The following is a 27,057-nucleotide window of genomic DNA, read 5'->3' on the forward strand; positions in this document are numbered from 1 at the left end:
GATATATCGATTGTGACAGCACATACATCTCTAGAGGTTAGTTCAGAGATGAGTGTAGCAACAATTGCGTTGTTGGCAAGCACACATGCTCGAGGCATGACACGCGAACTTGTCATTTCATTTTTACTGAAAGTAGCAAACACCGGATTCACAAGGTTTCCTAGATAGAAATTCTCTTTGTTTTTCTACGCAAGTACTGTTCTTGAAATCTAATTTAATTGGATGTGTCTGAGAGCAATTAAACGAAAATTGCAACCTTAAAAGCGGTCCCTATCGCGTGAACATTTTGACATCCATATGTTCAACATTATACATGCAAAGTTTTATGAATCGAATAGTTAATGTTCTTATGCCATTGTTTGATTAGTATTCTAACGGTGTTATTCAAAAGATGAATGCGATGATTATCGGTTAGAAGCAGACAACAATGTCTTTGAAAACTTTTACCTTTTGTATTGGCCATACTGTGCATATGGTTGCCGCAAGCAATCCAATATTTAGTTACTAAATGGTGAAACTAGTTACCGATCCGTCTGACCCTCAACCTTTCTAACTATTCTAAGAATGCCTGTCTTTCCCTTTTCAAAAAACTTGCTACGTCGAGGTATATGCAAATGTAGTGAACATCCCTTTTTTGTTCGTCTGTTTGTGAAAAAATCATATACAAATTCTTACATAGGTAACAGTACACAACAAATACTTTATTTTTACTCAATAATTTCATCTAAAAACATGCTAACCATGTTTTGTGCTCCTTACTCTAAAGAGTCAAAGGAATAATTCCATTTTGGTTTCAGTGTTCGATGTAGTGTTGATAGAGTATGATTTTTTTTTAGAGATGGTGAGTAATGTGTGTCGTGTGGCTTGATCAAAATAAGTATTTTTTAATGTATTTGAATAATTAAATGACAGTGGCAAATCAAATGACGCAAAAGAGTATGGGCGTTTCCCTTCATTAAGTATCATTGAATGTGTAGTAGAATTAATGGTACCTATATATGCAATCAGAACTCAAAAAGTGTAAGGTATAATTAATATTTTCTGGTGACCTACCTTCATCCGATAGCCAATGGTGATGTAATTATTCCAAACAACTTAATGTAGCTGCACTCATAACAACTTTTCACAATTTCTCGAATTTATCCAAACACTTCCCCGTTCCTTCGACTTGTCTTGTTATGATTCTTATAAAACAACTTTTCACTCAATCCCCGTCCCCTCTGTGTCACTTACGATGCAACCCGTTTCGGGGGAAATAATCCATGTGCCGTCGTCCAGCGAGGAACCAGACCAGCATCAGCGCATTTTTACCACTTCGTTTCTTCGCTTGGTAGTAAGATACGTTTACCCGTCAATTCCCCACCCGGGAGACACGACGCGGGAAGCACACACTTTATCCGGTGCTTTCGGGCTGTGCTCTTCTTCGCTTATTTACCAGCTTCCGGATCCGTTTCCCTTCCTGGTGAAACTTGCACAGCACATAGATACACCGACTGAACGACGTCTCCCCCTGTCCTACCGACGACCTAACCCGACCCGAACTCGACCCGGCGCGCTAAATTGCGTTATCGTCACTCCGTCATTTGCACTCCATCTAGACCTGGCACGGTTAGTCAAACAGGGACGCTAGGGATTCGTAGCTTCGTTGGGTGATGGACCCCGTCCAGCCTCCGTTTTGCTTTACACACTGTGAGACACGCTACACGTGCAAATACCTACACTGTGTGAAACACTAGCCGTTGGCTACATCCTGCTGGCCTTGTTAGCCATTCCAGACCCGTTCCCAGGAACTAACCATCGCAACCAAAACACTCTGCTCTCGGTATGACTAGTAAATAACGTAGAAATTCCCACAGACAGCTGAAGCTAAAATTATGGTAATGCTTTTTTGCTTGTGTATCCGTCTTTCCTTAGTGATGCGCCTAGATTCACTTTGATCCGGTCTTATCTACACTACAGCATCTCTCAAATCCCACGAGGAATGCTGAAGGCCTGCAAGGGTAACAGTATCCGGGAAGTCCACCAACATCCATTCAACGGAATGTGCCACAATTATCCTTTTTTCCTTATTCATCCATTCGAAAATGTAGGTTTCAGACGTTTCCGTATAACCTTTAGACACCCCGCACTGCACTGTATTACACAAGCTGGCCACTATTTGTCAACATCGGATGAAGGGTGGGGACGGCCCCGCAGGTGGATCATTTGATACCCAACAAGGTACCCCCTCCAACCGACCAAAACTCATTACTCCGCACCAGAAGCAGCTCCCCCAATACTGGTTGATGATGCTCAATGGAGCTCGACAACAGCTGCTAGAGGCTATTGGATGCTGCCTGGCTTGCCAACTCAATGAGCCTGTCGATGCTTCTGCTTCTGATTCTGCTGCCACTACTGCTGTTGCTGCTATTGTTGCTCCTGTGCTAGATAGCACTGACCTAGCACAGTCCAAGACAAACCGTCCGCGGGTTTGGTGCTCGAGAAAACGCGTCCAAATCGTACCGAGTCCTGACGGCAACTGGTTCGGGCTCTGCGAGGATAACTGCTCTGATGGGGCTGTGCTCTCCACAGATGAATGGTCTGGTTGGTCTCGTTTGGGATACGCAAGTACATCAGCTGGAATCACGCTTTTTTGGGAGCTTCATTGCTGGCAGTCGTGTGGTGAGATGGATGATGCTCTTAGGGTGAAATTCTCTCAACTGGAGAGATGCTCCGGGAGTATCCTTGCTGGAGGGAGGTAGAGATGGAAATTATCCTTTGAAAAGCATCAAAATAGCTTACTCTGCCAATGACCATTTTGCATGAGGATATCATACGAAGGCACTCTATACTCAAGGAAGTTGAGGAAATTTTCATACGGAAAGTTTCTGCACCGACCGGCAATCGAACCCGTCATCCTTAGCCGGGTTTTGCTGAATACCCGCGAATTTGCCGCTTCGGTTTTTACTCCCCTGCTACTCCAAGAAACGTCTTTACAGACTTATCTCGCTTCTCTTCCATAAATTCAGTCAGAAACTCGCTCAAAGGTTTACCAATAAGAAGGCCGACTTCAAGAGGAACGCTATCCGCAAATACGGGCAAATTATACCTTCAGTAATTGCAGTAGGAATTCTACATTCTCAACTTGTACTCGGGATACGATAGTACTTCAATAAGTGCAAATCGCTCGCGAAATAAACATCAAGTTGTCCTTGATTTATCGCTTGAAATCATCAAAATTGGTGATCCCATCGGAGTTTACCTCGACACGTACCTCTGTGAAGTGAAGTTCTGGTAAATTAAGTTGGAAAAGCGACAAATTTAGTGCTATACTGACTGTGAAAATATCACGCGGCTCGACTTTGTTTATGGTCTCACCCATACACACATCGTCACGACAGTGATAACAAAAAGCGCTGACCCGATCGGTCGGTTGTTCCAAAACAGAAACATTATCGGTAGTGCAATTCGTTTTTATTTTCACTTCGAACACCGAAATTGACATCTGAGCAGTGAGTTACAACCCGGACTAATGTCCGGTAGCTCTTCTGGCCCCTACGGGGGCCCAGCAGGGCTACAGCTCAGACGGAATAAACCTGAATGGATGCTGGGTCCAAACGACTTGGGCCAAGTGATGGTGTTAGTTCTTCGACGGAAAACTGACAATACGGATTCCGACAATCAATCGAACAACGATGCTCCGCTGCCGGACACATTCATTGTAGGAACCTCCATCGAACTGGTTATTGGCACAAAGGAAGCTAGGGCACTAAATGCATCTCGCGAAGGGCGTGGGTCGCGGTACCTACTACGCGCGAGTTCAACCAACGTCATCGATAAGCTCACCAAAATGACTGAATTAACAGACGGCACAAAAATCGAGATTGTTCCCCATCCGATGCTCAATACAGTGCAAGGAATTGTGTACGATGCTGATTCCGTGAACAAGGATGAAAAATCGATCCAGGAACATTTGGAATCCCAAGGGGTCCAAGCCGTGCGGCGGATCAAAAAACGAGTAAATGGTACGCTGAAAAACACTCCGCTACTTGTGCTTTCGTTTTGTGGTACAATACTTCCAGATCATGTGTATTTTGGTCTCATGCGTGTCGAAGTGCGTGTATACTATCCTTCTCCATTACTCTGCTTTAATTGTGCTGCCTATGGTCACTCAAAAAAGATCTGTGAAAAAACCACAATCTGTTTACGATGCTCAACTTCACATGACATACCTGAAGGAGAGCAGTGTAAAAATGCAGCTAATTGTCTCTACTGCAATGCTGATCACCAAGTCACGTCACGCGACTGCCCAAAGTTCAAAGAGGAAGAGAAAATCATTCGCCTGAAAACCGATTAAGGAATCACTTTTGCTGAAGCTAGACGTCTATGTGCTGAAGAATATAAACGACAGACCTACGCTGGAGTTATCCGAGACCAAATGCAGCAAGAACTGGCCGCAAAGGACCTAGTCATAGCTGCCCTGCAAAAACAAGTTGCCTTGCTGACCAAGGAACTGGCTAGCTTGAAAGACATGCTTAAACCAAGTAGTGAAAGCCACCCAGCAGCATCGCAAGACCCACGGCCCTCAACATCCACTCAGAAAACAGTACAACAAACGACCCGATCCGCTTCGCAAATCGAACGACAATCGCGGAAAGATCAATCATCTCCCACAGTCCATCGGCGAGAGAACCAGAAGAGCAACAAATATGGTTATGGCATTGTGACGCGTAGTAAAAGTGGAAAAAGGCCCATGGAAACATCGCCCACCGAAGCATCCCATAACCCAGGGAAGCGTAGTTCTGCACATCCCGGAACAGCCAATTCACCCGCCACCATCAATATCAACAATGGCTAAGGAACGTGATAAAGATATACACACGATCTTTGATGATGACTACCCTGCAACGGAAAAGGACACTCCAACGGAAAAACGAACTGTACACTCTCGCAATTACCGCAACCTTCCTGCTCTTTCATCTGAAGAATACGACAGAATCCACAATCTCAACATTAAACCATCAACGAGCAGAACCTTCTTCACTGCTCAACTCGATTCGCCAAGCGCGAGGCCTACCACGTCGACCCTGACCAGGGATGTTCCGGAGCAATCCGACGAGCCTCTGGCGGCAGTCGACGTGGTTCGCCCGTTCTCCCAGGCAAGTATTTATGAATATCTCGTATCCACAAAACAGTCCAAATGCGTATCTCCTCTCACCAACCTAGATCCTGAAACTACAAACACACAAAAAAGTGACGTCAGCATAACGACTACCGGCAAACCTCGACGAGGGGAGGGAGAGTGTGTAATAACCTCCCCCCTCCCAATTTGGGAAGTGGATGTCTGGGGGGCATCTGATGGGGCCTGTCACGAGTGCCTTGCATCGCGTATACCCTCCCGGAATCCAGTTGAGACGAGACTCACCACCGCACTACATCAGCACAACACCACTGCTGCAACATTTAGAAAGAAATATTCCACGCAAACTGATTCGCCAAGTGCGAGGCTCACCACGTCGACCCTGACCAGGGATGTTCCGGAGCAATCCGACGAGCCTCTGGCGGCAGTCGACGTGGTTTGCCCACCACCCCGGGCAAGTATCTTATCAAATTCCGAACCTGAAAAACAGTCCAAACTCGTTTCTCCTCCCATCAACCTAGACTTCAATAAAACCATCAAACCGACGGGAAACAGCTACATAATGCACACCGGCGTATTCCAACGAGGGGAAGGTGAACTTGTAGTTACCTCCCCCCTTCCAATCCGTGAAATGGTTGCCAGCCACGAATGCCACTCATCTCGTGTATCCCTCTCGCATCCAGTCAAAAGTTCCCGTAAAACAAGATCCTTTATGCAGTTTGATTCGCCAAGCGCGAGGCCTACCACGTCGACCCTGACCAGGGATGTCCCGGAGCAATCCGATGAGCCTCTGGCGGCAGTCGACGTGGTTTGCCCATTCTCCCGGGCAAGTACCTTGTCAAATAATATCTCTCCAAAGCAGTTCAATGCCGCCTTTCCTTCCAGTAACCCAGGACGAAACGTACACCCCAGTGTACAAAAGAATAACATCTATTCTTCTACGGATGTCCCCCGAAGAGGAGAAGCAGTAAGCGCATCAACCCACAGACGGTGCCATGCTTGACTGCCTGCCAACTTGTTCATGCTCAAGGATTCCACTTGAGTCCGAGAGTACCAGTGTTCTACGATCGCCGTCACAATCATCGGATAAATCCGATTCTAGCACTACGGCACCACAAGGAATCAACCCATCGTTTGCCATTCAGTGGAACATCTGCGGGCTTCGCTCTCATCTGAGTGAACTGCAGATTCTGTTAGCCAAATACCAGCCTATGATAGTGTGCCTACAGGAAACAAACGCGGACTATCAAAGAATACCGAGTAGCTGCTTAGGAAGAGAATATGTACTTCTTCTTAGTCAGGGTTCTACACACGGAAGGCAGGGTGCTGGAATGGCCATAAGAAATGGTACGCCCTTCCAGAGAATATGGTTTCGATCAAACATCCAGGCAATCGCCGTCCAACTATACGCGCCAACAACGATAACGGTTGTTTCAGTATACCTGCCACCTCAAGACAAAAATGCTGCAGAACTGCTTGGAGAACTCTTGGATGAGCTCCCAAAACCCGCTCTGGTTTTGGGTGATCTGAATGCACACCACTCCGCGTGGGGTAGTCGACTGGCTCAATCGTCGTTTGGAGCCAAAAAACGAGGCGAAGCCGTCCTAGAACTAGTCCTACAACACGACATGATAGTACTAAACAATGGGTCACACACTCGGATCGATCCAGTAACAGGTGCATCCCAAGCCTTGGATGTGTCTCTGTGCAGTACCTCGCACGCGGGAAAATTCACATGGAAAACACTTCTAGACTACTCCGGTAGCGACCACCTGCCTATCCTGCTTGAAACACCTTCCAACCAAAGTTCCCGAAAATGCCGACGCAGATGGATCTTCGAGAAAGCCAACTGGCCACTTTACGAACAGCTGATCACTGATTCCCTGCACCCTGGATCCATTCTTCCGGTGGACGAGTTCACGAACAGTGTTATTACTGCAGCTGAAGCGAGCATCCCTAGAACATCTGGAAAAGTGGGTTCAAAATCTGTTGTGTGGTGGAACCCAGAAGTTGAGTTAGCAATAAAGTCCAGGCGAAAACGACTGCGAGCCCTTCGCCGTCTTAAAGATGACGACCCACATAAAATACTTGCCCTTAAACAATTCCAAGAAGCTCGGTCACATTGTCGAAAGACGATTGGCGAAGCCAAGCAACGCAGCTGGGATGCCTTCGTGGAAAGCATAAACCCAGACACTCCATCCACTTACTCAAGTTTGGAGCAACATCAATCGACTTCAAGGAAAACGTCAACGCAACACAATATCACTAAACTTACCAACTGGACACACTAACAATGGACAAGAAGTTGCAAACGCCCTTGCGGATGAGTACCAGAACAAATCGTCCAACGCAAACTATCCAGAAAAATTCCAGAAGAAGCATAAAACAGTTAAGCGCGCGAGGCACGAAACTCAACGCCCGAATTTGCATAAACGGTATAATGCGGATTTGATCATTGAGGAATTGATGTGGGCCCTTGATAGACGAGGCGGAAGCTCTACTGGATCCGACAACGTGAGCTACAAATTACTCCAAAGACTACCTTTTTCTGGAAAGGTTGCCCTCCTGGAGCTGTACAATCGGATTTGGGATAGTGGTATCTTCCCAGCGCAGTGGAAAGTAGGTACTGTAATCCCAATTCCAAAACCCGATGCGGACCGCAGTAAACCAGAAAGCTACAGGCCGATAACACTGTTGAGCTGCCTCGGAAAATTATTCGAAAGAATCATAAATCGCCGTCTTATGACAGAATTAGAATCCGCGGGAAAACTGGACCCACGACAACACGCCTTTCGTACTGGGAAAGGGGTTGACTCACATTTTGCCAACCTGGAATCTATGATAAGTCTCCAACATGACGAGCACGTCGAAATCATATCTCTTGACATATCAAAAGCATATGATACAACATATAGACCAGAAATCCTTCGCACTTTGACAAAGTGGAGAATTTCAGGGAGACTGATGAACATCATATCTAGTTTCTTATCCGACCGATTCTTTCGAGTAACCGTAAATGGATCCTTGTCAAGCTTAAGAAGAGCGGATAACGGAGTACCCCAAGGATCAATCCTATCCGTGACACTGTTTCTAGTAGCCATGCAACCAATTTTCAGTGTAATTCCTGCTGAAACCGAAATTCTACTTTATGCAGATGACGTCATTTTCATCGTAAAAGGGAAAAACCATATCACGATACGTAGCAAACTTAGAAAAGCGGTCGCTGCAGCTGTCAAATGGACTTCTAGTGTTGGATTTACTATCGCCCCCGCAAAATCAAAGTTACTGCATGCGTGTCATCTAAAGCATCGAAAACGTGGCAAAGCTATCAAAATTGACAATAATCCAATCCCACAAATCAGACACATGAAAATACTCGGAATTTTGTTGGACTCTAAACTCAATTTTCTAAAACATTTTAACTTTGTTAAACAAAATTGCCAGAAGAGAATGAACGTACTCCGGATACTCGGATACCGCCTGAAAAGAAGTAGCCGATCTAGCCTGCTTAATATAGGATCGGCACTAATACTATCCAGGATATACTTCGGAATTGGACTCATCAGTTTAAACCTCGATGCTATGCTGCAAACCTTGGAACCAATATACAACGGTGTAGCTCGTCAGGCGTCTGGAGCCTTTCAAACTAGCCCTACAACTTCTATTTTGGCTGAAACTGGATGGCTGAACTTTCGTCTAGCATTGATTCAACGCCTATGTATCTTAGCTGTTCGACTGGCTGAGAAAAACGAAGAAGCTGTTGGCTATCCTGTAGTGCAAAGGGCAAGGAGATATCTTCTGGAAACGACGGGATGGCAACTTCCAAACATACATACAACTCTTAGATCGTCTGATAGAGCATGGTACGCACCAACACCAACCATCGATAATAAGCTCAAAAGCACGGTAAGGGCAGGAACGAACCACAGCATAGTATCACAAAGATTCCGGGATCTCATCAACAACCGGTACCTTACATACGAGAAAATATACACCGACGGGTCTAAAGACAAGGAAAGGATAGGCGCTGGAGTAGTCACGAGCAACAACAACTTGAGCTTCCGGCTACCGGAAGCCTGTAGCGTTTTCTCTGCGGAAGCATTCGCCCTTATGATAGCTACATCAGAACTTCATGACCAAACGCACACCATCATACTAACCGATTCCGCTAGCTGTCTTGAAGCTCTAGCCGGAGGTCGGTCCAAGCACCCGTGGATACAGTGTATCGAGAAGGAAACAGTGGGGAAAAATGTAACATTCATTTGGATACCTGGACACTCCGGTATCCCTGGAAATGAGAAAGCGGACGAGATAGCCAAGCTAGGGAGAAACCAACCGATTCAAGACATCGCTGTGCCTGCTGAAGATGCTGTACGCGAAATAAAACGAAGTATTTGGAGTAAATGGGAATCAGAATGGCATCAAAGCAGATGCCACTTACGGATGATCAAACCAACACCTATAAAATACCCGGACAGGAAATGCCCCTCGGAGCAGCGTGTTCTTACTCGTTTACGGATCGGACACACAAGACTAACTCATGTGTATTTAATAACTCGTGAGGATCCCCCGACTTGCACATACTGTGGAGTGCGAGTCACGGTGGATCACTTACTGGCGGAATGTAGAGGTTACGAACAGGATAGAAAACAATGTGGCATTAACGGTTCAATAGCTGATACACTTGCATATAACCCTAGAGCTGAGAATGCAGTTGTAAAGTTTCTTAAAAATTCTAATTTATTTACAAAAATTTAAGAATGACTGTAGTATTAGAGATAGAAAAACCATTATGTTATTATAATAATTGTATATTAACAATAACTAGTTGGACACGAATGCCAACTTATTTGGTAAAGTGTCTTTAATAAAATATAATAATAATAATTCTACATTCTATTAGAGATTCCTACATGAGTTCATACAGAGATTCCGTCCAGACTTCATACAGATGTCACTCCAGTTAATCCCAGAAATTCTCTCTTAAAGGAAATAAGGATAGCTCCAAGAATATGTCCACGAATTCTTTGAGAAATTAATTCAGAAATATTTCAAGAGCTTTTTTTTCTAGGGATCTAAACAGATGCTTATCTAGAAGTGTCTCCAGGAATCCCGTCTGAAAAATGTACACAGAACGCCCCAGGAATACCTAAAGAAAATCATCCAAATTTTATTCAAAGCATTTCTCCAGGATTTTTTTTTTAGTTCTTCAATAAACTTTTCTAGGAATTACACCAAGAGTTCGAGGAGTTTTTCTCCCGAAGAAAATTCTGTTCGGGAAATTTTCAGAAACTCCTTTTGGGTTTCCTCCAAATATTTCGCAGGGACTTCTTCATTCAGTTGTTCCACTGGAGACTAGAGACATTCAAGAATATTTCTGAGATTTTTACATAAATTATTTTGGAAATTTCTCCAGAACTTCCGTCTCAAATTGCTTTAAAAGTATCTGAAGAAACTTTTCAAAATTGTACAGATTTCTTTTGGAAGTTCAGCAAGCGATTCTTCAATTAATAGTTCTTTCATGGAGTTTTTCAGAAATTCTTCTAAACTATCTTTAAAAACTCCACATAAATTCTTTCGCAAATTCTTTCAGGGTTTCTTCCAAGGATTACTTTATAAACTCCTTCGGGAATTCCCACAGAAATTCTTACAATACTCCATTTTATAAATTGCTCCTGCGGTTTCGTTAGAAATGTTTAGAAATGGAATTCCTTCAGAGATTTCTGCAGGACATGTTCTGGATATTCCTCCAGCAAGCTTCACCAGAAATTGCACAAAAATACTGGAAGAATTCTTGAAAAAAATCCTTAGGGATTTTTAAGGAAATCCCTGAAGGAATATTTAAAAAAATCCTCGTGTTACTTTTGAAAATTCCCAGCAAATACTCTTGAAAATTTTCTGGGAGAATACCGGGCAAAATTTCCTGAAGCAATTTCTGACGTCATCTCAAGATGAATTCCATTATGAATATCTGGGAGAACATCTGAAGAATTTCTTGAGCTACCTCCTCATTTCCTAAAAAAAATCATGGAAAAAAATTAGAAGGGATTCCTGGAGAAACCCGTGGAGGAATTTTTGAAAAATAAAATTTACAGAAATCACTGCAGAAAGTATAGACAAAGATACTAGTTAAGTTCTAGAAGAAATCCCTCAATAAATTTCTGAGGGTTCTGTGGAGGATTTTTTGAAGACTTCCTTGAACGACTTCCTGGAGATAACTTGAAAGAATGTCTTAAACAATTTGTGAAGGGATTAGTTCACAGATTCTCTGAAGTACTGGCGAAATTTCTGAAGGGAATCCGCCAGAAATAAATAAATCTTGGAGAAATGCTTCAGAGAATCACTGAAGAAATATTCTGAATAAAATGTCTCTTTGTGGGAATCTTTTGTAGAATACCTTGTACTTAGAACTAAAAAACACTCTGCAGGTATGCACATAAGAATTTCTTGAATAAATACTTAAAAAATTGCCAATTAATAGAATGGGAAGTAGTTTCTGCAGAAATTGCTATGGTAATCTTTGGAGAACTTCCGAAAAAAAAAGAAATCTAAACGAATCCCTGAAGAAAGGTCTAGATATATTCCAAGTAATCGCCGAAGAAGCTTCTGGAGAAACTGCCGGAAGAATTTCTTGAAAAATTTTACAGCGTTTTCTAAATAAATGCCAGTGAGAAAAACTGAATACATGGAGTTATACATAAAGGTACCTTGGGCATCCCGCGAACCCTAACCCGGGCTGTAAGACTCATTTACCAACACGTTGTCCGCAAAGGGTGCTAGCCTTACAATGGAATATCAACGGCTTTTTCCATAGTTTTCCGGACTTGAAGAATCTACAGACTACGTATACCCCCACGGTTATAGACCAGCAGGAGATCCATTGGGCAACAACAAAGCAAATGGATCGAACTCTCCGCGGTATCTACACATGGTATGTTAAATTTGAGAAAAACATCTACCACACGGAGCTGTCCTCAGAAAGTATAGATCTTGGAACCGACGTCCCAATTATCGCGGAGTGTACTTTCTCTCTATTGGTCGTTTCATTATATCTGCCGAACGGGAAACTGTTTGATTTGACGTAAAAGATCGACGAAGCTCTGGAGTATATTCCTGAACCCAGGCTGCTTCTTGGCGACATCAACGGCCGTAATCGGGCATGGGGAAGCCGGTTATCGAACCCCCGGGGCTCTATCTTGGTCAGCGCTGCCAACAAACATGGATTCACTATTTTGAACGACGGCTCAAACACGTTCTATCGACCGAACAGCAGGAACAAGGATAATATCATAGAATCGGTCATAGATATCATACTAGCATCCAACCAGATATGCGAAAAATTGACCTGGGAAGCGGATCCGAACCTGCATGGAAGTGACCATCGGCCAATCTTGGTCGCCCTAGCGGGAAGCACCATACCTAATACCTCCAGGAGGCCCAGATGGAAATTCAACCAGGTGAACTGGACCAGCTTCCAAGAGCAGATTGAAGCCCGGCTTGATGGTAACCCTCCGGAAAACATCATAGACCTCTCTGCCCTCTTCGTCAAGGTAGCAATGGACTCGATACCGTGAACCAGCCCCAACTCGGGCCGAAAGGCGCTCCAATGGTGGACAGACGAGGTGAAGAACTCGGTGAAGGCCCGGCGGAAAGCCCTGAGGCGCTTGAAGAGACTACCAGTTGGACATGTAGATCGAGAGAATACTGTCAACGAATGGCGCGAGGCCCACAATAATTGTCGACAAGTCATCCGAGACAAACAATCTACATCTGAACTTTGGGGGCGACTAAATACTTTGCAAGGGAAGAGGCGACAGAAAGGACTAGGCCTAAAAATAGGCAGTATTACGACCAGAGACCCGGATTACTATTGCCGACGTCCTCGCCGACCATTTTGGTGAAGCTTCATCAATCAATCGGTACAGTGATTCCTTCATGAGATCGAATCATGGACAAAAGTTTAATCTTCCTTTCACGATGGAGGAACTAATCCAAGCCCTTCGAAAGGCCAAAGGCAATTCAGTCGGCTTGATCGATATCGCTTACCCGATGCTCCGAAACCTCCCCCGGCTCGGCAAGCAGTTTCTCTTAGACACCATCAATATAGAATGGTTGAACGATACCCTAGGGTTGCAGCAATCTTTCATCCGGAAGGTAAAACCCAGACCGCTTCTATGGCCGGACCTCCCATCTCGGAGGGATGAAGTGGTCCTATCGAGACGCCGCACAGGACACACAAGATCTCTAGCAATAGCGGGAGACTTTCGACTTCAATGCACGGTCTGTCCGGAGCCAAACACGGTCGAGCACTTCATAGCGAACTGTAAAACACTTGAACATCTACGAAACCAATATGACATCACTGATATCCAAAGCGCTCTGTCGCCAGATGAAGTTCGACAAATGACCCTTCTACTTTTTCTATGATCAAATTTAGCCTTCAAGCAACCTATCCAACTCAACCACCAAGTTCTCTTGTAGGTTCCAAATTTGGATCACTAAATCCCAGCGTATTTAGTGAGCTTTCTCAAAACTAACATCCCCAATTATTACCCAGCTTTCACCACGGACATTCTTAAGGAACTGTTATGAACTGAAAACACGATGACTGGCCAACAAGGAAAATTAACACCCCGACAAAACCTAATAAAGCATGAATTTCTGAAGACATTCTTGGGGAATCTCTTGGATAAATACCTGGAGTAATTTCTAGAAGATTTTCTTGTGAAATTTCCAGAAGAGTTTCTGTAGAAATCCCAAAAGAATACACCGGCAGAATGTCTAACAATATACCTGGAAAAATTCTCCAAGAAATTTTTGAAGAAAATATGAAGGAATGCTTACACAAACGTCTGTAGCATTATTTTAGGATTTTTTTTCTGAAATCGTTCTAGAAGTTCTGCGCGTATCATCTTTCTATCAAAGTTCTGGAAAACATTTGGTAAATCCTTAAAGAATCCCGAAGTCATTTCTGGCGATGTCTTTGGAGGTTTTCATGGAGGAAATTCTGAAGAAATAATAAGAAAGAATATATTCTAAAATAAATCTCAGAGGAATTCTTGCTACCCTTTCCGCGATAATTAAATTCGTGATAAATAAATTTATGGAATGGTTTTCTTGGGGTTATTCTCAATTTGGTGCAATATTGAAGTTATTTCCATGGAGGTGTGCCAGTAGAAGGGCGCAACAATTTGAAATCTTTGAGCTCTGATTTTACCATGACAGAACTGCATTTGATGAGCGAGATAATCTTTCGGCAATAGCAGTCTGAGTGGTAAACAAACACAGTTGTTGCTTCTTCATCCTACGGACTGCACTTGACCATTATGGGCTACTTGGCAAATTCTGAAGCTTTTAGTTAGCTTTCTAATCCACGACACCGGCTTTGTCCCAGTATGGATGTTACACCAAGAAGAAGAGGAACAGACGAGAGGTCAAGAGGTTTTCAAAGAGCGGCTTGGGAAATTTTCAGGAAATTATAAGTGTGTAGTAAAGGGAGATTTCATAAACCTTGCTTAAAGAGTGTTAGGGCAAGAGGTGACTTGCGAAGTTTTCCGCTGGAGAAAACTTGTAGACTCATACGAGTTTCAAAAGTGTATGGGGGAAGGGGGGAGGTGACCAATGACGGTCTCAGATGCGTGTTAAAGGAAATAATAACTCTTAGAGGACTAAGGGTCATTTAACCCTTGTGTGTTTAACCCTGGCAGGGTATCCGGGTACCCGGCGCCCATTTAAAAACGGGGAGTAGGGCAAAACGAAAAAACGTTTGTCAGACACATAACGGTTAAAGAGAGATGGTAGATCTAAGAGGACTTCTTCTTCTTCTTCATCCTGTTCTTTTGTATGGCTCTACGTTCTCACTGAAACTAGACTGGCTTCTCGTCAACTTCGTGTTCTTTGAGCACTTTTACAGTTATTATTCGAAGGGCTTTCTTTACCTGTCATTGCATGAATATTATATATTCTGAAGCAATCAGAATGATACGCTATGCCCAGCGAGTTGAGTAATTAGTATCGAATGGAACGGGAATCGAACCCGCTGTTTCCGGATTAGTGATACATAGCCTTAACCACTAGACTAACTGGATCTTAGAAACAGAAGGAGCGTGAAAGGGTTCCAGGGAGTTACAAAGGGAGCTCCACTCAACGAATTCTAAATAAAGGGTGACAGGGCAAACTTCAAAATCATTCTGTAAACCTCCTCAGCACTCCTTTCAGACCCCTAGAAACCAGCAAGCTTTGGAACCCATTGAACTCTTCCCATTAAACCTTTCCGAAAACCTCCATACCCTTTTTCTCCAAATCCCCCTAAAATCTCATTTGACATCCCTTTACTCCTGTTCTTAAACTCATATTGAAAACAGAAAACACCAACGCTAACGTCTTCCAATTATCCTACCCTCGTGGACTTCTTGAATCTTTATTTTACCCTCTCAGAGCCTTCCAGAAACCCTTTATGTCGCCCCACTTTATCCTTCTTGAGACATCTGCTTGGCCTATTTGATCATTTTTCAATTTAAATTGGCCAACCCTTCACTTCCACCTTGGAATTCCCGGCAGTAATATATTATCCTCCCTAATCCAAACCACCTTTACCTATAATCACATAAAACCCACTTTTGTATTTTCCAGAATAAAAAAAAAATGCTGAATTTTCTGATTATTTTGATTTATCTGATCAAATGCTGAAAATTTCAACAATAATGCTAATGTGGTTTCAACTCAGGATTCATTCCAAGTGTCATTTATGTTTCTGTTCAGAGTACCAGCGACATCCACAACTGGACAGCATCCTGACAGCACCAACAATAAACATCTGGTATCTGTTTTGGTACGTGTTCAAAGCTTACTCTTACGTCTTTTCCCTTGATCCGAACAACAGTATTTACACCGCACCGGTTGCTTTTCGGGATGCTGGAGAAACTGAGAGATCCAAGCGAGACAATTTGCGCTCACCAATACACAGGCGAAAACGTGGAGCTGTGTTGAAAATATATAGCTGTATGAAAATACGTCACGTTAACCATATTATCCTCTCGTGGTGTGCTTGCCAATTGTTGACGTCCGTCGTCAAGTACCAGGATACTCGTGTGCTCTCGTGGGTATAACTAGGTAAGGATGTCCCGAGGAACAATAGATGACGAAGATATCACCAAATCACTTTTCCATGTTATACGAAAGTGACCCCAAACTTTTGGCTGATACATCATATTGAGGGGTGACCCCAAACTTTTGGTCGATGACATGAAGAGTTAATTTACTTGATAACTTTTTTCTAGATATTTTAGCTAAGTTCTGTAAAAAGCAGTTGAAAGTTAATAGAAAATGGGTTATGTTACCGCTCTCATCTTAAAGTTTGGTCGACCCAATTTCCAGCGACACTGGCGTAAGTCTATATTAATTTTTTAGAAAATTTTGCAACTTTGGGTTAAGTTTACATACAATTTTTTTTTGAAAAAGTTTCTTTTAAATCATGTTCAAAGTTTTTTTGACTTATTATCTTTTGAATGAAATCTAGGGTTTTGAAACCGGACGCAAATTGGCAGAGATATGGGCCTAAAAAATGACATGTTTTTGAGGGGGTGACCCCAAACTTTTGATCGGGAGTGTACATACATTTTTTTATATCTGTATTAACGAGATTTTTAGCCCTAGGCTAGTTCATCTCGGGACCCACGCTTTACTTCCCTTCCGAAGAAAGAACCCACATTTTGTGAGTTTGTCGGGAGTGGGATTCGATTCCAGGTCCTCGGCGTGATAGTCAATTGTTCTAACCACCACACCAGGTGCGCTCCCCATACATTTATTTGTTCAACATCATTAAGACAAGACATAAACAACAATAGTACGCCACAATACTCGATTTGTGGCTGCCGCTCTCCATCCTCGGTCGCGCCCAATGCTCGCCAGGTCACGCTCCACCTGGTCCGCCCATCATGCTCTCTGCGCTCCACGCCTTCTTGTGCCAACCGGATCAGTTGCAAACACCAGCTTTGTAGGGTTGTTGTCCGGCATTCTTGCAACATGCTCTGCCCACCGTATCCTTCTGGCTTTCGTCACCTTCTGGATGCTGGGTTCGCCGTAAAGTGCAGCGAGCTCGTGGTTCATCCTTCTCCGCCACACCGTTCTCTTGCACACCGCCGAAGATCGTTCTTAGCACGCGTCGCTCGCAAACTCCGAGTGCTTGCAGGTCCTCCTCGAGCATGGTCCATGTCTCGTGTCCGTAAAAGGCCACCGGTCTTATTGGCGTTTTGTACATAGTGCATTTGGTGCGTGGGTGAATCTTTTGGGACCGCAGCTTCTTCTGGAACCCGGAGTAGGCACGCCTTCCACTGATGATGTGCCTCCGAATTTCACGGCTCACGTTGTTGTCAGCCGTCAGTAAGGATGCGAGGTAGACGAATTCCTCCACCACCTCGAAAGTATCCCCGTCTATCGTAACATTACTACCCAGACGGATCCGGTCGTGTATGGTTCCGCCTACCAGCATGTACTTTGTTTTTGAGGCATTCACCATCAGTCCGACCCTTGCTGCTTCGCGTTTCAGGCGGGTGTACAGCTCTGCCACCGTTTCAAATATTCTGGCAATAATGTCCATGTCGTCCGCAAAGCACACAACTTGACCGAATTTTGTGAAAATCGCTCCCCGGCTGTTTAGCCCGGCTCGTCGGCATCACACCTTCCAGAGCGATGTTGAAGAGTAGGCATGAGAATCCGTCACCTTGTCTCAGTCCCCGGCGAGATTCGAATGAACTGGATAGTTCACCCGAAACCCTAACGCAGTTCTGCACATAATCCATCGTTAATCAGTCTAGTCAGCTTCCCAGGAAAGCCGTTTCGTCCATGATTCTCCATAGCTCTGCGCGGTCGATATTGTCGTATGCCGCGTTGAAGTCGATGAACAGGTGATGCGTACGGACCTGGTATTCACGGCATTTTTGTAGGATGTGCTGTACGGTAAAGATCTGGTCCGTTGTCGACTGACCGTCGATGAAGCAGGCTTGACAATTTCCCACGAGCTCATTCGTTTTAGGTAGACGACGGAAGATGATCTGGGATAGCACTTTGTAGGCAGCATTCAAAATGGTGATCGCCCTGAAGTTCTCACATTCCAAATGGTCGCCTTTCTTGTGAATGGGGCAGATTACCCCTTCCACTCCTCCGGTAGCTGTTCGGTTTCCCAAATCCTGACTATCAGCCGATGCAGACAGGTGGCCAACTTTTCTGGGCCCATCTTGATGAGTTCAGCTGCGATACCATCCTTACCAGCTGCTTTGTTGATTTTGAGCTGGTGAATGGCATCCTTAACTTCCCTCAGCGTGGGAGTTGATTCATTTCCGTCCTCCGCAGCACTGGCGTCGTCGTTTCCTCTGCTGCCGTGGGCTCCCGTGCCTACGTTCTCCACGCCATGCAGGTGCTGATCGAAGTGCTGCTTCCACCTTTCGATCACCTCACGTCCGTCCGTCAAGAGGCCACCTTCCTTATCCCTGCACATTTCGGCTCGCGGCACGAAGCTGTTGCGGGATGCGTTGAGCTTTTGGTAGAACTTCCGTGTTTCTTGGGAACGGCACAGCAGTTCCATTTCTTCACACTCCGCTTCTTCCAGGCAGCGCTTTTTCTCCCGAAAGAGACGGGTCTGCTGTTTCTGCTTCTGTTTGTAACGTTCCACGTTCTGTCGAGTCCCTTGCTGCAGCATTACCGCCCTCGCTGCGGTCTTCTCCTCCGAAACTGTTCTGCACTCTTCGTCGAACCATTCGTTCCGTCGATTCCGTTCCACGTACCAGATGGTGCTCTCGGCTGCGTTGTTGATGGCTGCTTTCACTGTACTCCAGCAGTCCTCTAGAGGGGCCTCATCGAGCTCGCCCTCGTCTGGCAACGCGGCCTCGAGATTCTGCGCGTAAGCTGATGCGACATCCGGTTGCTTCAGTCGCTCCAGGTTGTACCGTGGCGGTCGCCGGTACCGTACATTGTTGATGACGGAGAGTTTTGGGCGCAGTTTGACCATCACCAGATAGTGGTCGGAGTCGATGTTGGCGCCACGATAGGTCCTGACGTCGATAATGTCGGAGAAGTGCCGTCCGTCAATCAGAACGTGGTCGATTTGAGATTCCGTCTGCTGTGGTGATCTCCAGGTGTAACGATAAGGGAGGCTGTGTTGGAAAAAGGTGCTACGTATGGCCATATTTTTGGAGGCGGTGAAATCAATGAGTCGTAGGCCGTTTTCGTTCGTCTGCTGGTGGGCGCTGAACTTACCAATCGGCGGTATGAATTCCTCCTCCTGGCTTACCTGAGCGTTTAAATCTCCTATGATGATCTTGACGTCGTGGCTTGGGCAGCGATCGTACTCGCGTTCGAGCTGCGAGTAAAATGCGTCCTTGTCATCATCAGTGCTTCCGGAGTGTGGGCTGTGCATGTTTATTATTCTGAAGTTGAAGAATCGGCCCTTGATCCTCAACCTGCGCATTCTTTCGTCGATCGGCCTCTGCATATAACCCACCACGATGAAAGCTGCTTCTAACTCGCGTGTGTTGCCGCAGCTCTGGTAGATGGTATGATTACCTCTAAACGTTCGCACCATGGATCCTGTACAACACCTCTCCTGAAGCGCTACGATGTCGAACCCGCGGTCCTTCAGTAGATCGGCGAGTATGCGGGTGCTCCCAATGAAGTTGAAAGATCGGCAGTTCCACGTACCGAGTTTCCAATCACAAGTCCTTTCTGTTCGCTGGTGTCGTTGCCGTTTGTCTCGGTTCGTATTATTCTGTTGCTGATTTTCCGTTACAATGGTTTTTTACGGCAGGCTCGTAGGGCCTGACACCAAACCCCTACTTTACGGAGGACCATAGTGCACAGTTGAGCTTAGAGTCCTTCCCTGGCACTCGGACGTAGATCAGCCACCCCTAACATGGGGATAAGATGCTGTTGTGAGCAGCTCCTTCGGAAGAACAGACGCTCAGATTTGCCGAAGCAAACCCCCCCCCCCTTCCCTGTCAGCCTACGACCAAAGTTCCCACCGGAGTTGGTTACCCGATCTTCCCTAAGGATGCTCATAGTTTCCGACCGGTACCGCGAGGAGGTAGGGATAGGAGTTGCTGGGCAGAGGCTAGTGGATCACAATGGGATCTTATTTGCGCGACATACCCAGCCTTTACCGTGCTTAAACGATAATCTCTGCTCGCATTATTTTTGTTATTGTACGCCTGAAAAGTTCTCATTTTTTTTTTCTATTTAAATTTCTCAGTAGCTTAGTAGAGACTTTGTAGACGTGTAATATATGTAACACCGATAATAATAGTTGTTACAAATTATACACACGGGATACAAGCACAAAAGCTTTGTACTTGATTTTTATGGCAAAATGTGGAGCATGCGCAGTTTAAAATATCCTGAAAGCTCAGGACAGAGGATCTCATAGCTTCTAGGGTAATTTGGAAGCTTTTTCCTGCACTTGTCGATAATGTTCTTGACATAGTGACGAGAGCTTTAATCAGCAAGGCCTTTAATGTATAAAGAAAGGCCAAATGAAACACTGCGTTAAATGTTTAAAATCTATGCTTGATTGAAATGTTGTTTGTTTCACAATTTTCATATATTTTCAGCAATGAACGACTTAAACAGAAACAGTTGAATCAGCGTAATGAAAAATGATGATTTGGCGGTGTTCAGTTGCTGCTAATGTAAACACATGCGTTTTTTCGGCGTTCGGCGTTATGAATGAACCGTAAACAGAGTCAAACACCACCACGCGTCCTACCGTGTTGTACTGAGATTTTTTCACCGGCAACGATTGAAATCGCATTCCATTGAAGTATGCCCCATCCAGAAGGCAGGCAGGCAGGGTCCCGGCGGGCGGTATGCTCCCCAGCTTGGCTCGGGTTGATTTACGCAAATTTGCAAACTCTGTAAACAAACCGACGACGGTTTATTAGTACACAATTTCTGAAACCATCATCATCTTATCAGGAGCACGACCGGCACGGCACGGCGGCACGAGCTCACAGACTCACAGTTCACCCCTCCTACCACATTCTGGTAGCGGAACACAAAACGCGGAGCAGGGGACATTAAAATGTGAAATCTTCTTCGGTTTCACGACAGGGTCTTTTCTGAGTCATGGTTGCCGCGTGCCATGGTTAAAAGAATATAGACCAAGGTAATGCCGAAAGGATGTTATCGTTGTGAGGAAATATAAGAAAATTGTATTGTCTCGCGCACGGTTGTTCTTCGAATAGGGGTGTTTTGAGACAAGTGAAACACTACTGTAGAACATTTCAAAGGCTTTTTTGATTCTAGTGTTGCGTCAACATTTTATTGTACTGGCGTGGTATGCAAAACAATTGAATACTTTTCAGCCTAATTAGCTATATCGGAAATTCTCGTTTTGACATTTTTTGCCAGAGCTTATTTCCATTTACTGAATCGGACGCTGTTTTTGAATAGATGGAGAGTTTGCCGAAAATGGAGACGGAGCCTTCTTGATGTGCGGAACAAACGTAGCGCCGACATTGCGTCCGACCATTATCTTCTAATCGGCGAGATCCGACTGCGCATTGCTAGGATTCATCGACAGGAGGAGAAAATCGGGCACCGGTTCAACACACGCCGACTGGAAGACGCTGCGGTGAAAAGGTCCTTCGTCGAGGAGCCACAGATATTCTAGCAGGTGGAAGCTTAGAAGATCAATGGAACGCCATCAAGAACGCCTGCATCGCCTCCGGCGAGAATAATTTGGGTGAGCTACGCACCCGGAGAAAGCAGTGGATCGCAGATGATACCTGTAGGAAGATAGAGATGTGAAGGAATGCCAAAGCCGCGATAGAGCGAGCGACAACACGAGCCAACGTTGTAGCCCGTCAGCGATATTCGGCTCTCAAGAAGGAAGTAAAACGCTCATGTAGACGGGACAAAAGAGCGTGGGCGGACTCTCTAGCCGACGAAGGCGAGAAAGCCGCAAACACCGGCGACATCCGTCTCCTCTACGATGTCTCACGTCGCCTTAGTGGGACCAAGATGAATGCTACGATGCCCGTGAAAGACACGTCTGGACAGTTACTGACCGACCCGGCTGACCAGTTGAAACGCTGGTTTGAGCACATTGGAAACCTTTTTCAAGTGTCGGCCACGCCATCAACACCTCAGCATGATCCGCCAAGGGTTCGACGCATTACCCGTGTCAACATCGAAGCTCCATCAGTGCAGGAGATGGAAACAGCCATCCGTAGCATGAAATCGAACAGGGTCCTAGGGGTCGATCGCATATCAGCTGAGATGCTCAAAGCTGACACCGTTGTATCCACACAACTACTATATCAATTATTCTGCAACATTTGGAAAACCGCGACATTTCCGGCCGACTGGATGTAAGGCGTCTTAGGAAAGGCACCCAAAAAGGGTGGCCAGACTGTATGCGATAATTGGCGGGGCATCATGTTACTGTATATAGTTCTCAAAGTCCTCTGCAAAGTGCCCCTAAACCGGATACAGGAGAAGATTGATGCAACTCATCGACGACAGCAAGCAGGATTCCGTGCCGGACGATCATGTGTGAATCATATTGTCACGCTCCGTATCATTCTGGAGCAAATCAATGAATTCCAAGAGTCTCTTTACTTGGTGATCATTGATTACGAAAAAGATTTCGACCGTCTCACTCACGGAAACATGTGGGAAGCCCTCAAGCGCCAGAGTCTCCTTGAGAAACTCATCGGCCTCATTGAAGCACAGTACAGGGCATTTTCGAACTGGCTGATGACGTTGCTCTCCTAGCTCAACGGCGCTCTGATATGCAGAGCAAGCTCGATGATCTTGCCAATCGCTCCTCAGCGATAGGTCTCACCATCAACGTCAAAAAGACCAAGTCGTTGGATGTAAACACGGTCAACACCTCCAGCTTTACGGCAGCTGGGCAATCAGTGGAGAATGTTGAAAGCTTCCAATATCTTGGTAGCCAAAACACTCAACGGCTACAGGTCTTCATCAATAGATGCCTGCGGTATAATTTGTCAAGAATCATCTGCAAGATGAACATTTCGATCCGTTGTCAGTAGACCCTCATAAAAATCATCCTGGTGTTTCCCGACGAAGGACTTTCCAAGAGGTCTCAGTCTGTTGAAGAAGACATGTGACAGTATCTGGTACACCTACTTGAAAAGGGTAATCCCAATCCCTCTGTAATGAGCACACTAATATGTGTTAAAGTCTGTGATCTTTCCTGTAGATTCTGTACATGAGATTACTGAATCAGCTGATTCGTCCTTCCATATCGTTATAAAAAATGATTGATTGATTAATGAAGCTGCTCGCTTCTGCGTTTAAGACGTTCAACAGGGATCTCTTGGTTCAAAGTTGTCTTTCTGTCAGTTACGAAAGCGTCATCTTGACCTCATCTAGATGGACTATTCCGGATGCACCTTTATTAATGATGATATCGCCGAAGTGTTCCTTCCACCTGGCTACCACCAACAACTCGCCAAGGGTTCAAAGCATTGGCCGTGTTAACACCAAATCTACATCATTGCAGGAGATAAAGACAGTCACCCGTAGCATGAAATCGAAAAGAGCCCCGGGGGTCGATCGTATATCGGCCGAGATGCTCAAACCCCGTAGTATCCGCACAACTGCTGCATCAATTATTCTGCGACATATGGGAAGCGGCGACTGGTTGCAAGGCGTCTTAGTGGAAGTACTTAAAAATGGTAATCTGACTGTATAAGATAATTGGCGGGGCATCATGTTAGTGTGTATCGTCCATTCTCGGTCGTCTGCAAAGTGATTCTTAACCGGATACAGGAAAAGATTGACGCAACTTTCCAACGGCAGTAATCAGTATTACGCGCCGGGTGATCCGACCGTCTCTACAACGAAAATATGTAGGGAGCCCTCAGGTGCAAGAGTGTCTCTGAGAAAATCATCGGCCTCATTGAAGCACAGTTCGAGGCATTTTCGTGCAGAGTGATGCACAACGGCGCTCTGATATACGGAGTAGGATCAGGCCCGGATTTAAGGGGGGGCAATGGGGGCAAGTGCCCCGGGCCCCCCGATTGAGGGGGCCCCCAAGAATCCCGAAAAACTATATATATTTTTTGTTCAACGAACTTATATAAAATGCAGTTGTCCTGGAGTAGTTTAATTGGGTTACCAAAAGTATCGAGATTATTTTATAAACTGAAATTTGAATTGTGAATAAATCGAAATCCAAAACTTCATGATTTTAGGTGCACTGGCACTATTTTTAAAATGGATTAAAAGTTTTTGTGGGATATTTTTTTCGATATGAGCTGCCATTCAAAAACAATAAAACTATTTTGTCTATTTGTTCATAAATGCAAAACAATTTTGTCCATCCAATTAAAACTAAAAAAAGAAACAATAACTAAACGATTCAACTTTTTTCCCAGAGAAGTATACAATATTCATCAATTGGATAAAAAGATGTTTCTTGTTAATTTTGGTGTACAAGAGTTACTTAAAAACCTCGTGAAAGTTTTTATTGAGTTCTGTAGAACAATTTAGAACGTTTCTTAACAAAACCAAAGATAACATTTTTCAGAGAAATGTCATTACATTGATAGTTTAACATTTCAATCACTTGACAATGATTGTGCATGCTTCTGTTGATTATACGATTATATTCTGAAATCACCTGCTCAATACGCTTCTGCCTCAGTTTGTTGAGGACAGATGTTTTTATGGGAAAGATATGATAATTATTCCAGGAGATACTTAGGAAATTCGGATCAATTTTGGAAACCTAGCTTCCAAAAACATCTCGGAGCAGTGGTTTTACATATCTATATTTTGGGTTTCACCGACGTTTTCGAGAATTTTTGCTACAGTTGCCCCCTAAAGACCTAACTTTTTTCAGTCTAAGTCTTGGAGTATTCGTAAAATATCGCAATCACAAAAACAATAAAAATTTAAAAAATACGAATTACACAACATTCACAAAAAATAATATATATGGTTTACATCTTTAAGATCTTGCTTTTGGGGGCCTACTCTATAAAGTTTGCCCCGGGCCCCCCGAAGCCTAAATCCGGCACTGAGTAGGATCGATAATCTTCGAATGAGTGTAATCAATATTATACCTTTTAACTCCGCCTTTTAAGGGGTCTCCAGCCATGCAAAGGAAGCCCTTCAATTAATAACTGTGGAAATGCTCAAAAGAACACTAAGTTGAAGCGAGGCAGGCCAAGTCCCAGTGAGGACGTAGAGCCAGAAAGAAGAAGAAGAAGAACTCCGCCCTCTTTTGCTTATCTTTTGACAGATGCGCGTATTTCGACTACCACTTGTAATGGTAAAAGGTTATTGCGGCCATAATAATTATAAAATGCACCATAGGAAAATAAAAATGCACCATAAATAATTAAGCAATGTACCGATAAAATGCACAGCTTCCTCCATAAATAATTAAAAATGTTCCATAATAAATTAAAAATGTAGCGGTAAACCAAAAAAATTTCTAGTTAAAAATGAACCATTGTATCAATAAAAAATTAAATAAAACACCATAAACAAACAAGTTTGCTCCATAAAAAATATTAGAAATATCCATAAATAATGAACATTTGCTCCATAATTATACCATATTTGCTCCATAAAAAATTGAAATTGCACCATAAATATCATCAAATTGCACCATAAACAAATTGTAAATTTCACCTCAAAGAATGGGAAATCTACAAAAAATATTCAAATTCTGCATCATAGGCAGTATTGCAACGGCTAGTAGCATTGGAAATATGTAAATATATGTTAATATGTGTAAGTTAAAAGGCAACATTCTGCTTCTTTTGCCATGATAATCTAAGAAGAGATTAATAAAAAAAACCTCAGTTGTTATCAGGAGCTTAGTTTGATTTATAATTATTCAAAACATGGGTTATTTATTTATCGGTACAGATGTAAACAAGAGTTGGCCCTTTGGGGCTGTACATAAACCACGTGGTCATTGGGGGGGGGGAAGGGGGGGGTCGGCCAATGGTCATTTTGTATGGACACATTAAATTTTTTTTATGTACAAATTACCACGGGGGGGGGGGGGGGGGGGGGTTCAAAAGTCCCAAAAAATGACCACGTGGTTTATGGACAGCCCTTTTTTATATTTATTTCTAATCAAATTGGAATCATGCGGCATAGGCACATAGAGGATTGAAGATAGAACCGATAGCCGATGCGTCGTAACCGTGTTGACTTAAGGACAAACGTCTTCAACAGTGCATCAGATCTGCAGACGCACAAATCTCAAGAAGCATGTTTCAAACAACAGCGTATTTTATAACTCTGTTCTTGCTCACTTGTAATAAGCTTCAAATAAGAAGATTAGGTGCGCTGGTTTTGTTTACGAAGAGATTTGTGCGCTCGAAATCGTGAGTAGGTGTCAAAGTCGGCCATTGTGGCGGCCATTTTGGAATTCTAACAAGTCTGTCCTTAATTCTAGGCAATCCACAGATCCAATAATTTTCCTGGTATAATGCAAACAGAGATGTTATCCGACGAGCGTTAGCGAATTCGGACAGCAAGCGATTATCCGGTAAACTGCATTCATAACACAGAGACTCGCCTTCCATCGAACACCTTTTTAACGATTGATTTAAATATTCGGTAGTTGGTCAATTGACCACTCGCGACGCTGGTATAGTTTTTGCTCTTGTTTGTTGCTCACTACCGCCACCTAGTGCTGGTCCGGCCAACTACATGACGATTAGCATTGGGCGGTTGCGATTTCGTAACGATGCTTTTCAATGAAATATGTTCTATGTGTTACGTCTGATTCTCTGTGTTCATAGTTTAGCCTTCTTTTAAGTCGTTCTATCATAGATGTGTGCTTCGGTATATGATTTCTGTTTATTTTATTTATACTTTTCATATTAACATAATCCAATCCACATCCTTAAAGTACTATATGTCGTTGGACACTGCAGCAATGGTACAATTGG

The 27,057-nt window shown here is 44.1% G+C and overlaps 1 protein-coding gene across 1 annotated transcript in view; it reads right to left on the reverse strand.

Moving 5' to 3' along the window:
- LOC109400375 (uncharacterized) overlaps positions 1-2,553 on the reverse strand; it is a 533,446-nt gene extending 530,893 nt beyond the window's left edge. Inside the window, 1 exon segment of the mRNA XM_062860635.1 lies at positions 1,054-2,553. The gene's annotated coding sequence lies outside the window, so the exon portion shown is untranslated.
- Between the last annotated feature and the right edge of the window lie 24,504 nt (positions 2,554-27,057).

The sequence above is a fragment of the Aedes albopictus genome, chromosome 3 (assembly GCF_035046485.1).
Source record: "Aedes albopictus strain Foshan chromosome 3, AalbF5, whole genome shotgun sequence".
Taxonomy (NCBI): domain Eukaryota; kingdom Metazoa; phylum Arthropoda; class Insecta; order Diptera; family Culicidae; genus Aedes; species Aedes albopictus.